The 16,863-nt window shown below is 35.1% G+C and overlaps 1 protein-coding gene across 4 annotated transcripts in view; it reads right to left on the bottom strand.

The window, feature by feature from the left end:
* The window catches only part of LOC141402609 (uncharacterized), an 83,071-nt gene extending 67,538 nt beyond the window's left edge, over nt 1-15,533 (bottom strand). For 2 of the 4 annotated variants that reach the window (XM_073984246.1, XM_073984249.1), the window contains exons 1-2: nt 15,264-15,533; nt 14,779-14,875 (exon numbers count right to left, since the gene is read on the bottom strand). The gene's annotated coding sequence lies outside the window, so the exon portion shown is untranslated. The remainder of the gene's footprint in view (nt 1-14,778; nt 14,876-15,263) is intronic. The other 2 variants (XM_073984248.1, XM_073984245.1) reach the window with 2 other exon arrangements.
* Nucleotides 15,534-16,863: the final 1,330 nt, after the last annotated feature.

Genomic DNA, 16,863 nt, shown 5'->3' with positions numbered 1-16,863 from the left:
TTATAGCCAATTCGATGGAAAGTGTGTCCAAATTTTTTAAACAACTAAAACTCCTGTCCACTGATAACTCGCAAAACCGAATTAGAAATAATTTTGTCAAACCCTCAAAATACATGAAATTAAAGGAAAAAGTGCTACACCAAAATATTGCCTATGTCAACAACTTTTGTTGCAAATGTTTCATCTACATCTAAGTTATTTGGAAAATACCTGAAAATACCATGTACCATTATGTTGGGGGCTATATCAAATTACAAAGAAAAAAGCCACCCCGAAAATTTTGATTAAAAGTTTTATCATCATATTTTTGTCGAATGTCGATAAAATATTACAAACATATTGGAAAAATATTTATCAAACATGAACATTTTACTAAAAAGCGAACGATAAACGAATTCAAACAAATAATTCATTGAAATTTATTTAAGTTTTTTAAACAATATTTGTTGTTATAATGGTTTTCAACAATTGTCACATGTTGTGGCTCTCAAGAGCGAGAGAAAATAACCTTTTATGGCATAGAGAGATTTTCCGCTACAACAATGTGCTGTGTTTGTGTGTGTCGTTGCTACATATGTTTATTTCAAAGCATGGGTATGACAATTTTGCGGCATGTAGGGAACGTGTGTGTCTTTTAGTTTATTTATCTACTTGTTGCCCCGGTGAATGCTTGTATGTATGCTAAAACTTTGGTTTGTTGTTTTTATGAACCTAACAAAAGAAGAGGGAAAGAAAAAAATGTTCTGTTCTGTTTCGATAATGCAACAAGCATTTATTTTTTTAAGGAGAATGGGAATATTTTATTGGACGAAGAAGCAATCGCACGGTAATACTATTTTATATATTTGAAATATATTCATACGATTTTCCGCTGATGATTTTTAATTTAACAGGAGAATTTGTTCTATTTCACAACTAACGAGAAGGGTTCAACGAGATTCCTGTATTTTATATTTAAAAGTGTGTTATTTCTTTTTCTTCTATTTAGATTGAAGTGTGACGCTAAATTATTTTTTTATTAATTGTTCCATTCCGTTTTTCTTTTATTTGTTATTTCTTATACGATTTATAATTGTGTATGTACGTAGCACCTGTTATTGCTTTTGTGTTTGGAATTTCTATACATTTCAATAAAAGAAGAAACCACCACCATTTATAAATGTTTGTGTATGTATCTATTTTTTGTGACCTTTGGGTTTGTATTTAACGAAAAAATCAACAAAATAATTGTTAATATGAACATATTTTTTATCGATATTTTTTATCAAATAAAAACTAAAAGACCAATAAACCAGTTTGTTAATATGAAAAATATTTCATCGATTGAAAAAATAAAATTCAACAAAATTATTGCTTTATCAAAATAATTTCTAATGAAAACTACAAATTTTTTTTATCGACGATTGTCTATATGAACATTACTTTTATCGGCAAAAAAATCAATTAAAAACAAGTAAGCAAAGGCTATAGTCGGACGGGCCGACCTTGTGATACCCTACACCACAACCTCTAGGAATTATATATGCTCAACCGCCTTGGACGCTGAATATACAGGTTTGATAACCAGGCCTGTCCCTATCAAATTTTCAACGGTGGTAAAATACCACTTTGTAATGTTGGCGATATTTCCTGAGTATGTCAGCCATGAAAAACGTCTCTACAACTTAGAACGAAGGACACGCAGCTCGGAAGTCTCCCTTGTACCTCCCTTGGACCATTATCTCAGGAAGTATGGATTTACCCCGGAAAAATTGCACCGTTGCAATAGGGACCGTGAAAAGAAACCCTTCAAAAAATTCAAATAGATCCGATACGAATCCTCAAACTGCATTTTTCCCAAATTATGTGTGGGAGGTACTCAAAGGACGGGACCATATTCCAACCTGATGCATGACTGGATGAAATAATACGATGTGCAAAGTTTGGACTAATCAGAAAATCCCATTGAGAGCCATTTTATTTAGGTTTCTTGTTTGTTTTTCAGGGTTTCTTGGAGATTTTCGGCCATAATCTCAGGAAATATGGACTTGCTATTGCAATGGTACCATCGTTAAGGGGACCGCAAAGACAAGCTGCTGAAAACAATTCAAGACGATTCAAGAGGACTGTTAAATTTCACTTTTCCGAATTTTGTGTGGGACGTAGCCGTAGTTGTGGACCTGTATCGATCTATCGATCGATTGCTCACTCCGTCAGTCATCGTTCACACAATTTTTCGAAATTTTGAACTTTTGTGGGGGAGGTGTGAATCTATATAGCCTATATTTGAACTTAAACTTAGTTTGGGCAAAACATTACGAAGTATAAAATTTGGTTCGAATCGGTAGATCCGTTCGAGAGTTATTGTGCGCACCAGCCAGCTAGACAGTAAGGGGTAGTTTACACTATATGTAAATGTCATATGACATGAAATTTTCCATCGTTATATATTCGCTAATATGTGTAATATTGGAGATTTTCCTTACGCCATTTACTCTGTGCGTCCACACCAGCAAAAATGTAAAAAAAATGGAATGTTTTTATTTCGTGTCATATGACATTGATAGATAGTGTAAACTACCTCTAAGAGAGACAGATGAACGGACAGGGCTAAATCGACCCCAACTTGTCTGAAACGAATTTCGTCCAAAAACAATTTAGGTCTAAAACCACTATTACGATGAGACACATCTTTGGTCGTATTTTGTATGTAAAATAGGTGGCGAGGGGACCCCATGCTGCAATATTTGTATAAAACATCCAACAATTTGTAGCATGGGAGGAAATTGTGGTTCTCTACACAAAACCCATTATATATTAGACAGTTGGCCCGTTATCTAGCAGACACATTATTGCAATTTGCATCAGGGGAAACTTCAGTAGATATTTTTCTTTACGAGTATGTAGGCTACTTTGCCAGTATATGCCCTCGAGGAAATATGGACCAAAAATAAAATTTGTATAATTTTCATACGAAAGTAATGGTCTATGTCACCCGCTAAATAATATCAGATCATCATGCAAATTTATAGGCATTTTCTTCAACCTAAACTCTTACCTCGTGCAAAATTTCGTGACTATTGAGGTAAAATTGCGACCTCAAACGTGTTTGTGATTACACTACAAGCATAAAACTGGATATATTAGGCTGTAACTCTGTTATCTGACCACATACATCAACATAATTTACATCAATGGAAAGGTCAAGAGATCGTCTTCCGAATATAACTCACGAGGGAGGAATGTGTCTTTCTGGAAAAAAAGATATAAGCTGTATATTAAAAATGTTCACAATTTTCACACAAAAGATGTGTCCATTTAACCCTCTAAATATTATCTGATCGCCATCTCAAATTACAAGCATCTTCTTTGTCATATACTCTTAAATTATTTAAAATTTCGTTGATCCGACTATTATTGCGACCTACAGAGCCGCTCCAAAATTGGATAAACAATAAGCTTTTAGTCCATTTCACCCGCTAAATATTTTACGATCATCACCAATAAAAATAGGGATCTATTCTGGTCTGAACCCGACCTCCATACTAAATTTTGTGACGATCGGTCCATAATTGCGGCCTGGAGTTTGATTACAATTTATAATGGACAGACGGGCGGACGGACAAACATCTCAAAATCGCTTTATCTCGTCGAGATATAAAGATTGGTATACCACATTGGGGGTCTCCGAAGAATATTTCGCGGTGTTACATGAATTATATACATTACATGAATTGAATACATTTTTACCCAATTCAAACTTATAGTACCCTTTCCACATAGTGGTGTAGGGTATAATTAATCAGATTTTTGAATTTTTCTATCAAATGGTTACAATTTTTTTTCTGTGTATTGTCCTTTGACAAGAACTTTCGTCAACTTTAAGGAATATTTGACTGTTCAAAATTTAGACTAAATCGGTTGCTCAGACCGAGAGTCTTCGCGCGCTTCAGAAAGCAAAACAGAAGGACAAATTTCGCCTTTCGGTCACGCATAACTCAGCGCTGCTGAATGCGTCCACAGGTTGATATACTGGGTAGCTGCAAATTGTATAAACAACCACGGTTTTTGGTTTCTCAAGTTTTGGCGCTCCTTGAAAATCCAATGTCACTCACACTCACGCTGAGATAATCGCCATTACAATTAAAATAAAAAATGAGATGAATTACTGACTATTGCGACATCTCCGCTGTTTGACCACCAACGTCAATCTACTTTACATCATTGTACAGTTGAGTTTTTCCACTTCCATGGAGGAAACTCCATTAGAAGCGGATATATTTGCAATATAATAAAATGTTGACGATTTCCTCATTCCAGCCCCTGATATTATCTGACCATCAATAGGCTTCTTCCTCGATGGTACCCCATGTCCACCAAAATTTTGTGGCGGTCCGATCAAAAATGAGACCTGCAGCGGTATTACAAGGTTTAGATGAACAGACAGCAACAATCATCACAATTGATCCGCCACAGGTTGAACACATCTAACACACTATTGAGCCCTTCTGCGATTGTTTGAGTGTAGCCAACTTAATTTCTATAGACTCATTGTTGAGGAACACGGTCTGGCATTCTTCCATAGAGTAGAGTTGAACTATATTGAACGAGCTAGTTCACTATCTAGTTCATTGGACACACCTAAGTTTGTATGACGTTACTCATACCTTTTTGAACTAGGACAGTGAACTAGATCGATAGATTCCAAATATGCCATAGCACAGGGTCCAATTTTACGAAAAACTTGGCCAAACTCAAAAAATTAATGGATTTTGACCTAACCTTGTGTTCTTACGTTTCATTCATTTTTCACATTTCTTAGCCCTCAGACGGTCATTTAAAGGGTCTTTTTGGTCCCCTCTCCTATAAAATGTGATTGTATCAGATCAAAATTTTCTACAAATTTGTTCGCCCTCATTTTTTACTATAGGTCTTAGAATACACCAAACATCGATATCTTACCTAAACACCAGAAATATTCAAAATTAAAAACACATTTTAGGGTTAAGGTTGTACTTCATGCGAGTTTTGGCAAAATTGTCATGCAAAACATAGTTTTAGAAGAATGGCGTCAAATGGCGTTCACCGCTAAATTTCACTATAAATCTCTATTTGCATTACATACCAAGGAAATATTGGTATCAATTTTGTCAAAAAACCAAGAAACTAAAATAGGGGTGCAAGCTTCTACCATTTCTACAGTTTTGAAAATATTTAAGTTAAGATTACTTGGAATCCTTGCACTTTAAGTATATAGTGTCTTTGGCAACTTTACTGACAAGAATGCGAGGAATATTTTTCTAAAAAAATTAACCATCGTGCTAGTCATAAAAGGGGTCTTTTTGCCACCTTCTTCCACAAATCTTTAAAATCTCCTATAAAATGTGATGGTATCAGATCGAAATATTCTAGAAATTTGTTCGCCATAATATTTTACTACAAGTCCTAGAATACATCAAAACTCAAAATTTTACCTAAACGCCAGGAAGTTACCCTATGCTATATTCTGACATTCTGATTCAAGGAAAATATGTATACATCTACAAGACAAAATATTATATAACAAGTAAAAAAGTATCAGTCGGCTTTGCCGACAGAGATATACCCTCAGCCTGTGTATATTGAAACAATTTTTTCCCAAAATACGTATGTATTTAGGGGTTTTAGCAATTTTGGGCTTTTGAACCGACAAAAATGTTGATTAGGATTAAATACCAAAAGTTTTGCGGAGGAGATACTAAAAGGAATGGATCGACATTGACCGTTATGGAAGTGGATCTCCAGCCACAACATATGGTGCCATAGGGGGTTTTTACACTCTTCGGGCTGTTTGCTCAGGAAGAATGGACTCGCCCCTAAAAAACTTTTACCATCGTAATTGAGGCAGCGAATGAAAATTGCTTCAACAAAAATCAAGTGATTCGATATTAGGTCTTAAAGTGAACTTATTCGAAATTTTGTGTGGGAGGTACCGAATGGAGGGGCCGATTGAGTCCATATTGGAACATGATCTAAGTCTGGTAGACATTTCACGATGTGCAAAGTATGGACCAAATCGGTTACTCCCTTCAAGAGTTATCATGCCCACAAATGTTCCGAACATTTTCGAACTTTTGTGGGGGAGGTACCGGAAGGAGTGGACCGATACAGCCCATCTTCGAACTTAAACTAAGTTTGGGCAAAATATTACGAAAGCCAAAATTTGAACCGAATCGCTTCATCCGTTCGAAAGTTATCGTGCGCTCCAGCCAGCCAGACAGACAGACGGACGGACATTGCTCAATCGACTCCAAATTGTCTGAAACACATTTGGTCCAAACATACTTGGTGTCTTAAACCATTATTTCGATGAGGCACATTTTGTCCGTATGAAAGTGTATATGTATACCCTCTTTAGCATAAATGCTGAGGGTATAAAAAATCAACAAGTACGGACATCAATTATTAAGAAACGCGCACTTCATTGGTGACACTGAACATTTACAATTCGTTTCACATACCTTTCATTACAATTGCAAAAAATTAAAACCCGTTGTTTGTTTTGGATATTATCATAGTTTTATAAACAACTTAAATATTGAGGCAAAAAATTCCAAATAGGGTCACATTGACCTGCTTTTATACCCACTTATTAAACAAGAAACGTATATATTTTTTCATAACTACACGCGGTGGGATCCTATAAACAATATTTGACCCTATTCACTGTAAATTGATACATTTTTTGATTTTTGGTCAGGCTTTTCGGAAAATTGGACACTGTGCATGGAGGCTATAGACATATCCCATATTTTTTAGTGACTTTTTGGAAATTTGTTGATTTAACAATTGTGGATATGCCGAATATATAGGGATATTTGAGGAGAAATTTGATAGACCTTAAGTACGTACCTAGATATGTAGGTTATTGGAGTTGAGGTTTACTACAATCCCAAAAAAAACTATAATTCCAATATAACTGAATTATTTCATAAATAGACTGCTAATGTCATCACTTTGTGCAACTCGTAGACTTTATAAACATTTCAGTTTACAAGCAAGTCTAACAGCTGATTCCAATATTCAAAAGAAAAACAAGCAAACAACAAAAATATGATGAGGCAAAGAAAAATCAAGTTTCGATTTCATTTTCATTTCAAGTTTTAATAGAAATTGAAAGCCTTCTTCCATCATAACTAGCAGCAGCAGTAGTGTAGCATCATCGCAAACGTAATCACAGAGCAGCAGTTGAAAGAAAGTAAAATTGGCAGAAAAGTGTTATAATTTCGTGCTTTTGTTGTGCTTTTATTTTTATGTGTTTCTTTTTTTCTTCTTCTTCTCTATGCTTTTTTACAGCATGCCCAGCGGCGAGCAACTGAATATGGATGTGTGGTGGAATAATCAATGCGGTTATAAATAATCTTATCACGCCAAACTTGCAAATCTATTTATTTGAGTGGCTGCTTTGAGGTGGTTAAATGACTATTTTAATGAAGAAGAAAAGTTTATAGGTTAGTACTTTGGAGTTTTGTAAACCATTATCTTCTTGACTTTGTGTAAATTTTTTGACACATTCATTTCACTCATTTGCCGGGATATGGTTTATTTTGTTTTGTTTGGTAACATCCAACTATTATTTTTAATGGCTTCACTAATGATTTTGCGTTGTTAGGGTTAATGTGTTATTTAAAATATAATTGGGTAATTTGTATTTTGAATGATACAGCATTTAAAAAGGTTTCATGAAAAACTGCTTGGCGATGCCTTAATGTAACTAAAATTATATAAAATTGTTGTAGATACTGGTATGATATGCCTAGGTCACTTTACAAATTTCGTCGGAATTTGTCTTCTGAAGATTTTTTAAGGAGAAGACAGTCAGCACAATTGTTTATTTGGAAAAAAATAATAGATGATAGCAGATTTTGAAACATAACTTAAGTTTTGTAATTATTATTACCTCATACAAACAAAGTTTGTTTCTTAAATCTTTTGTTTTAATTAATACATATTTTATTAAATCACCAAGTCGCTTGATCGACATTTAATATTTAATAATAATAATATTTTTTGTTAAATGCCTTTATATTGGCGCAATTCTAAAATATTAACCGATGTCTAAAATTTTTGTTAAGGAGACTTGTGGCTCAAAGAGGAGTCGAGTTCGGATGGTAAACGTGCCGTAAATTCAAAGTTCAAAGGAAACTTGAAATATCAAATTATATCTAACTTGTAAAGAAAATTGTTCTAAAATCTACAAAATAAGTGAAACTCGAAGATGCCGTTATACGGAGATATACCATAACATAAAGAAAATGATAAAGGCACCCACCTATATCCTAAACAGTAGTTCCGTTATCTGACCTCTACATTGGTAAAATTTCCACCAAGGGAGATGCCAACAATTGGTTTTCAATTTTCGTTTTCGTAGTTAGTCAGAATATGCCCCCCAGAATTTAAATATGGACTAAAAATTGAGTTATGCTCAATTTGACCCGCAAAATATGATCCGATCATGATCCCAAATTACTGGCATCTTCCTTGAACAAAGGCCTTACTTCGTGCAAAATTTTGTCCGTATTGAACTATATGTGACATCTCTTGCGTGATTATGGTTACACTGTAAAAAATTAAAACTGTTGGATCCCATTATGTAAAAGTGTGTACATCTGTTATCTGACCACGTACATAAACATAATTGATATCAGTGAGTAGGTCAAGAGAACGAATTTCAAATATAACTCACGTGGGCGGATTTTGTCATTCAGGACATTGCAAGCTTCTTCTTCGAAGTAAAGCCAAACCTTACCAAAAACTATAGGGGTCTAATCTAGCCTGAACCCGACCTCCATACAAAATTTCGTGACGATTGATCAGTAATTGCAGAAGAGGAGCTCTTAAACATCACTTTTTCAGAATTCTGTGTGGGATGTACCCGAAGGTTTGGACCGATATAGTCCATATTCCAACCTCATACACGACTGGATGAAATAATACGATGTGCAAAGTTTGGACCAATAAGAAACTCCCTCCGGATTTTGCGGATTTGCCATTTTAGTTGGTGCCGTCAGGGTTTCTTAAAGCTTTTAGGCCATTATCTCACGTAGTATAAACTTCAAAAAATTAAAACGATCCGGGAGGAGCTCTTAAACTTCACTTTTTTCCGAATTTTGAGTGGGAGGTACCCGAAGTAGGTCACCGATGGAAGGAATAATTCGAAAGTTGTCGTTCACACCATTTTAAAGAAAATGTTGAACTTTTGTGGGGGAGGTACCCGAAGGAGTGGACCGATATGGCCCATCTTCGAATTAAAACTTAGCTTGGGCAAAATATTACGAAGTGCAAAATTTGGTTCGAATCAGCTGATCAGTTCGAGAGTTATCGAGCGCACCAACCAGACAGACGGACGGACATGGCTAAGTCGACTCCAAATTGCCTGAAACTAATTTCGTCTAAACATTGTTGCGGTCTAAAATCATTATTTCGAAGAGCACATTTTTGATCGTATCAATGTGTATATTCCCCAGTTAGCCTAAAGGCTGAGGGTATAAAAATAACTGCAATAAAAAACTGGCATCCAACCGGTGCGGGAACTTTTTTAAGTGCCCAGCAAAATGTTCGATGCCAAAGGTTCCATTCATTCATGGGTGCAAGTGACCTGGCATGTCATCTTCTTAGCATCTTCATCGATGAATTTTATATTAGCGTGGACCCCAAAAGACGCTATTCATTTTTGGATCCAAAGCATGTAATTTACACCAATGTCATGTCATTTTCACCAATGCTTTGGAATGTCATTTTCACCAATGCTTTGGAATGTCATTTTCACCAACCCTTTGCAATGACATTATCATTACGATGAGCGTTTTAACAACGTTGGTTGTGATTTCGAGTCTCCGGCAACATCAAGCCTATTGTAAATAATAAATCTTATATATTTAGAATAAATTTTATAAATTAAAACACAAAATTCGTCTCATTGGAACGATGGAATGGGTTCAAATGCTGATGAAAAGATCGGATCTTTCACGACTTTCTTTTGCATGGGTTCAAATGCTGATGAAAAGATCGGATTATTCACGACTTCCGTTGCATTGGTTCAAATGCTAATGAAAAAATCGGATCTTTCACGACTTCATTCGAACCAATGCAAAAGATGCCATGAAATCACGTCATCGAATGGAATCCCTTCCTTCAAATTTTGCTGGGTGATAGTGCATTCTCCTAGCAAAATGTTCGATGCCAAAGATGCCATTCAATCATGGGTGCAAGTGATCTGACATGTCATCTTTTTGGCATCTTCATTGATGAATTTTATATGAGCGTGGACCCTAAAAGATGCTTTCTAAGTGTATATCAACCAAGATAAGGTAAAGAAAGCAGTAAAACGGTTGAAGAATAATAAAGCAGAAGAAACCAATGGGCTATCAGTTGAGCTGTTGAAGACGGAGGCGAGCATCCTAACACTCTTCCCTATCGACTATTAGGTAGTGTCCGAGATATTATGTATACGACCAAAGCCTATGGTCAATGAAATAATTGGACCATACCAATGCGGTTTTAGACCAGGCAAAACCACCTTTTACCCGATATTTACCTTGCTGCAAATCCAAAAAAGGTCACTTACCATCTTTTTCGATTATAAAGCCCTATACGCTGTATACATTTGATAGTCCTATACTTTCAAAGTTATTCTAAAGCAGTGTTCACCAGCGAGCCCTTACTGAGGGCAAGTAAGCGTAACTTTCAATGTAAAACACACTGTAATGTATGCTCACTTGCTCTCAGTAAAGACTCACTGGTGAGCACTGTTCTAAAGGTATGTTCACATTAGGCAAATATTTGCCCAGAGACAGTCAGTGTACGCTTACTGAGAGCAAGAATGCATTGAAATTTATTCTCACTTGCTGTCAGTAAGCGCACACTGACTGTCACTGGAGCAAACATTTGCCTAATATGAGCTTAACTTAAGACATGTCGAGATTTGATATTCCCGCAAAGCGCATTCGACTTTGTATGATAACACTAACTGATAACCGGGCATCGGTTAAAATAGGAAAAACCTTTCCCAACAGAGACAGGCTTTGGTGTGAGCTCTTTAACATTTTGCTGAAAAAGATTATACGAAAAGCAGGGGTTAATGAAATGTCACTTCACACAAATAGCCATATGTTTCTCGATTACACCGATAACATTGACGGGTCGATCAGTAAAAGATGTAACTGATACCTTTGAAAAGATCAAAAGAGAACAAATATACAGTGGGTTTCGCATTAAATGGCCACAAGACCAAGTTGAGGCTATCGGCGTGCAATGAGTCCACAGAACCCGGAGCAACTTTGGAAGTTGGTACCTATAATTTTGAGTTAAGGACATCGTCTACCTGGACACCACCATTAAGAAAACAATAAACGTCAGTTGCGAAATAAGAAAAAAATAGTATTGCCAAAAATAAAAAATAAAATGTCTTCTGTTTTTGTAGCAACTACAAAACAAACAAATGAAATTGTTGTAAAATAAATGAGGCCCCCTGTAGTTCTTAGTTCACAAATTTTGCCAAGCAAATTTTAAAATTATTGAAGTGGGAAAAATTGTATAAAAGTGTAGGATTAAGGATTATAGGATTAAGCCAAAATATTTTAGACAAAAAAAAAACACAAAATTGCAAACGCTATCCCAATGAACAAACGCCACCAATGTTTCTAATAAAAGTGCATATCGATATTATTTGCCGATTGAGTTGTTAGAAGTGAGTACATACTCGTACTTTAAATGTGTAAGGTGCCAGCTGCAGAGGCTTGCGGACGAACATGTTATTTATTTTTTTCAGTGACCACCTTATTAAGGGGTTACCCCCCTTTTACACCCTCCACCATAATATGGAGGGTATAATTAAATTTAAATGTGTTACAAACATTGAAATATTCGTCGGAGATCCTATAAAGTATATATATTCTTGATCAGGGTAAAATTCTAAGTTGATATAACCATGTCCGTCTCTCCGTCCGTCCGTCTGTTGAAATCAAGATACAGCTCGCAATTTTCTAGATAGGGCTTTGTAATTTGGTATAGAAGTTTCTATTACTTCTAGTATGTTTGGTATTGCAAATAGAATATATCTGTTCAGATTTTGATATAGCCCCAATAGAACGGTACCACCCGATTTTCGGTATTTTGAAGGGTTTAGCCTCGTTATCACACCAAACTGACTGAAGTTTGGTACTTAGTCTTCGTTGGGAGTATACAACTTTCCTCAGAAATTTGTCGATAAAGGTCCACGCCTTCATATAGCCCCCATAGAACGGTACCTCCCGATTTTCGGTATTTTGAAGGTTGTGGCCATAATAATCCACAGAAGTGGCAGAAATTTGTTATTTGGTCTTCACATGGGGTAATAAACGTTCCATATGAAAATGTTCGGTATAGGTCCACGTCTTCATATAGCCCCCATAGAACATACCTCCCGATTTTCGGTGTTTTGAGAGTTGTGGCCGAAATATTTCTCAGAAATGGCTAAAATTTGGTATTTAGTGTTCGTTGGGGGTATACAAATTTGCCCCAGAAACTTGTCGGTACAGGCCCACGCCTTAGTATAGCCCCCATAGAACGGTACCTCCCTATTTTCTATATTTTCAAGGTGTTGGCCTCAATATTCCACCGAAAGGATGAAATTGGGTATTTGGTCTTCATTTGGGGTATTAAACGTTCCATATAAAATCTGTCGATATAGGTCCACGCTTTCATATAGCCTCCATAATACAGCACCAACCGATTTTCGGCATTTTGAAAGTTGTGGCCACAGCAACCCACCAAAATGGCTGAAATTTGGTATTTAGTCTTTGTAGGAGGTAAAAGCCTTTCTGACTGAATTTCGTCGGTATAGGTTCACGTGTCGATATAGGCCCCGTAGAAACTTCTTCCCGATTTTCGTAATTCTGAAGGTTGTGACATCAATATCTCACCGAAAGACTGAAATTTGTTATTAAATTTTCCATGGGGTTATAAAATATTTCAGAAGAGAATTATCAGTTCAGGTCCGCGTTCCTATATCCCTATAAAAGCGCACCTCTTGATTTTCGGGATTTTTAAGTTTTTTAGAGTTCTTTGAGTCTTAAAACGTTTCGCCAGAAATTTGTAGTTATATATCGACGTTTTGATATAGCCGCCATGAAACGGTACCTACAGAATTTTGGTATTTTGAAGGTTAGCCACATTGTTTTACAGAACTTGCTGAAATTTCAGTCATTTCGGGTAGATAATACCGAACATCGGGCGGGACCGATCAAAATGTTCACCGACCTTCCCACTTTTTTGCCCACGACATTGTCAGCCAACAATAAGTAGTTGTATCAAAATTCATTCACCCACACCAACTCCTTCAATTTTTAACCACCGTTTATATGAACTCGCGACATAGTGTGTAGTTTGAACCACGAGCAGTATCGAATATATAACGGCATCAGCATAGCTGAACGTATTGTTACTACGACTGCATTGTCAAAGCCATGTCATGTCAAAATCTATTATTAGTTCAGCTTAGAGGACAAATATTCTGTAGAGGGTCTAAGCAAAAAAAAAAAAAATCAGTTGGCTTTGCTGATATCTAAATATAAGACATGGGGATACAAGCCATGCTTCACAATTTCAATTATTTTAGTTGGTCACTTTAGGATTGGTTTTAGATTTCAGGCCAATATCTGGATGGTTCAGAACTACAAGAACTACCTTTGAAGAAAAACACAAGAACGTTCATTGAACAGCACTTGAGTTACAATTTTCATTTTTGTGGGGAGGTTTTGGTAGGAGTGTTTTTGGCCATCACTGGTATAGACCATGTCGGTTATAATTCGAAATATGTAGTGCTCAGCACTCAGTATAGATGGTAAGCGAAGTTTTTAGTGTTTAGTTTTTTAGCCCATAAACTGTACATACGAGAAAATTTTGTACTTTTGTGGGATAGTTTCCAGTAAAAGTGAACCGAATTTAATATGAGTTTGGAAGTTTTTATACGATTTTCAAAGTTTGTATCATATCGGTTACTGAATTCAAAAGTTATCGTACTCAGCAAGCATGTTTGTTGGTGTTGCCAGAGGTTTTTAGACCCTTTAGGACATTATCTCCAAAATTATGACCACAGAAATAATATTATATCTAATTAAGCAGGCAACAAGCTCTTTGATTGCACTTGGTCGACATTTTTCAGCTTTTGTGGTTAAGACCATGTGGGCTGACCATCATGGGAATTTATATGAGTTTAAATGTGGGGCCCTGAACGTAGTGTGAGTTCATATCTCCATGTTGAACAGGAATTGGCGACTGACACCATGCGAATTAATATTCAGTCAAAATCAAGCAAAACGTTTTAATTTGCTTGTTGGTGTGAAAATTTTAATGGTTTTCTTATGCTAAAAATATTTGTTGTAAGAGTTGCGGCTAAAACAATTTGTTTCTTTTGATCATAATCTTCTTTTTTCTTCTTCTGTCATGCTTGAGATATTTTGCAATCCCCTACGATAATAATGAAGAAGAAGATGATGATGAAAACAAAGTTTTGAAATATTTTAAAAATGCTATTTATACATATTTCAAATGCTGCAAGCCAGCGTTACATTTGCGAAAGAAAAGAAGTGGGAGCAAACGAAACCAGCAAAAAAAAAAAAACAGCAGACACTTTGCATGTTGCAATTACAGAAAAAACGCAAGTGAGAGAGATTGAAAAAAAAAACGAGAGCATTAAACTAAATGAAAAAGTGTAATAGAAATGAAGGAAAACAAAAACAACAACAAGAAAATATTTTAAATCAAAATACCACAACTTACCTTAATGTTAAAGAAAACAAGCTTGGAAACTTTTTTAATCCAAGTATCAGGAACAACAGTTAGTAATCCAAAGTTATGATTTTGAAAATCCTAAAAACTGAAAATATTGGTATTTTGTTTAAAACGAATTGGCAATATGTGATTTTTATTAAATTTTATTGTATTGGTTTTTTGTTTTTTCTAATACCACAACAACGAAATGAAAGAAAATAGGAAAAAATAAAAATAATGGAAATGTGGAAAAACGACAATAAACGTTATAAGTCACACACTTTATGGCTAACACGCACGCATTTGAGGTTTTTGTTTTTTCTTTTTTTTTTTTCTTTGCAGCAAACGAAATATCCAGACACTTGTTTTAAATTTTTTTATCTCGCTTTTCAATTTCCTTTAAATTTTTTATTTTTTAAATTTCTTATCAAATCACTGGCATTTTTTAATTTTATAAATTTGTATTTGTTTTTATTCCATTTATTTTGTTTTACTAACTTTTTATTTTTTTTTTCGTTTTTCTTCTTTTTTTGCAAAATTCAGTTGGTTTTTTCCACCAACTAAATATTTGAAAATTTTCAAATCGAATTCAATGCGCAGACGTCTTTAAAAACCGTTCACTTGACTGCTCATTTGCAGACTAACTTGGACGTATTGTTGGCCAACTTCTTGTTGGCTGGCTCATAAGCTCTGTCATTCATTTATTTGCTTGTATTAGTCAAGCCGACCCAAGTAGTTGGTCGCATTGACGTCTGCGCTCTGCTGTTTCGGTTTCTTCTCTTCTTCATGGCTAACAACTGTCATTGCACATTAATTGTTTGTGTATGAGTAAGAGTATGTTGTGATTATTATGCATCAAATGCATTGTCGGTTTATTGATTCGATGTGTACTTTTTGGAAGACAGTGGTTTACATTGATCAATATTAGTCCACAAAATTAAATTAAAGAATGGTTGTAATGGAGACGGAACCAACATATGCCAAAAGGTATATGTTGGTACAACTAAAACTAAACTTAAGACTAGGATATCAGGACACAAATCGGATCAGAGAGCAGACAAACCACTCGAACAAAAGACGGCGCTTGCAGCACATTGCACTATAACTGGACATAAACCAAATTTTAAAGACGTTAAAATATTGACACAAGAAAATAATTATAAGAGGCGGTTCACTTTGGAAATGTTAAATATAATAAATGTTCCAAACGATAAAAGAATGAATTTTAAGACTGATACGGACCACTGTGCACATATTTATAGAAACTTAGTTCATAAGCATAAGCTGACAAAAACTTAGTTTAGCATCGACGGTGTAACAAACCTGCCGCTTTTCTCAACAATGTAAAAATTTGTGTTATTATTACGTTATTTCCATTTGTTAATTTTTGTCATTTGCAGTATTTCCCTGAAGATGACTGAAGAATACAGTCGAAATATTGGAATAATAAAAAGAAAATAAAAATTAAAACCCCAATTCTTTTAATTTTGACTTTAAGCCAAAAGAACCAAAACGAATAAAAATTAAAGAATGTATATTAAAATGTTTGAAATGAAGTTGTCACTAATAAAAGGGACCTATAGAGATAAAAGTGGACAATAATTTATGGTCCGTTTCTCTAAGACGATTTGAAAGCAAATTTGTTCGAATTACTACAAACATTCGTTTGAAAAATATATAATTAATTGTTGTTTTCAATTAACTTACAAAATGATCTATAATAACAGGAGTTTGGAAATAGTAATTCGAATCAATTTTTTTCCGAATCGTCTTAGAGAAATAGACCCTTAATTCTCTTCGTATAAGAGTCTATACGAGGGTATATGGGATTTATTTTTCAAAATTAGTATAGATGAAGCAGAGGTTTATTCTTCTATGATATGCGAAATGTGATTGTGTTATTCAAATTGAATATTTTAGCATATAAAAACCGAACCATTGAGATTTTCGATACAACACTAATATAAAAATTGTAGCCAAGAAGTAAGAACTCTTTTGTTCATCGCAAAAGAATTAGAACGCTCCTTCAGGCAGTTTTGGCCTTGTTCACGGACCCCAACACGATAGAATTGTTGCATCAGAATATTTTTCTGC

The sequence above is a fragment of the Musca autumnalis genome, unplaced genomic scaffold, assembly GCF_047663935.1.
Source record: "Musca autumnalis isolate F117 unplaced genomic scaffold, ASM4766393v1 scaffold_4, whole genome shotgun sequence".
Lineage (NCBI taxonomy): Eukaryota > Metazoa > Arthropoda > Insecta > Diptera > Muscidae > Musca > Musca autumnalis.
Note: the sequence above shows the minus strand (reverse complement) of the source record. Positions and strands in the feature narration are given on the sequence as shown.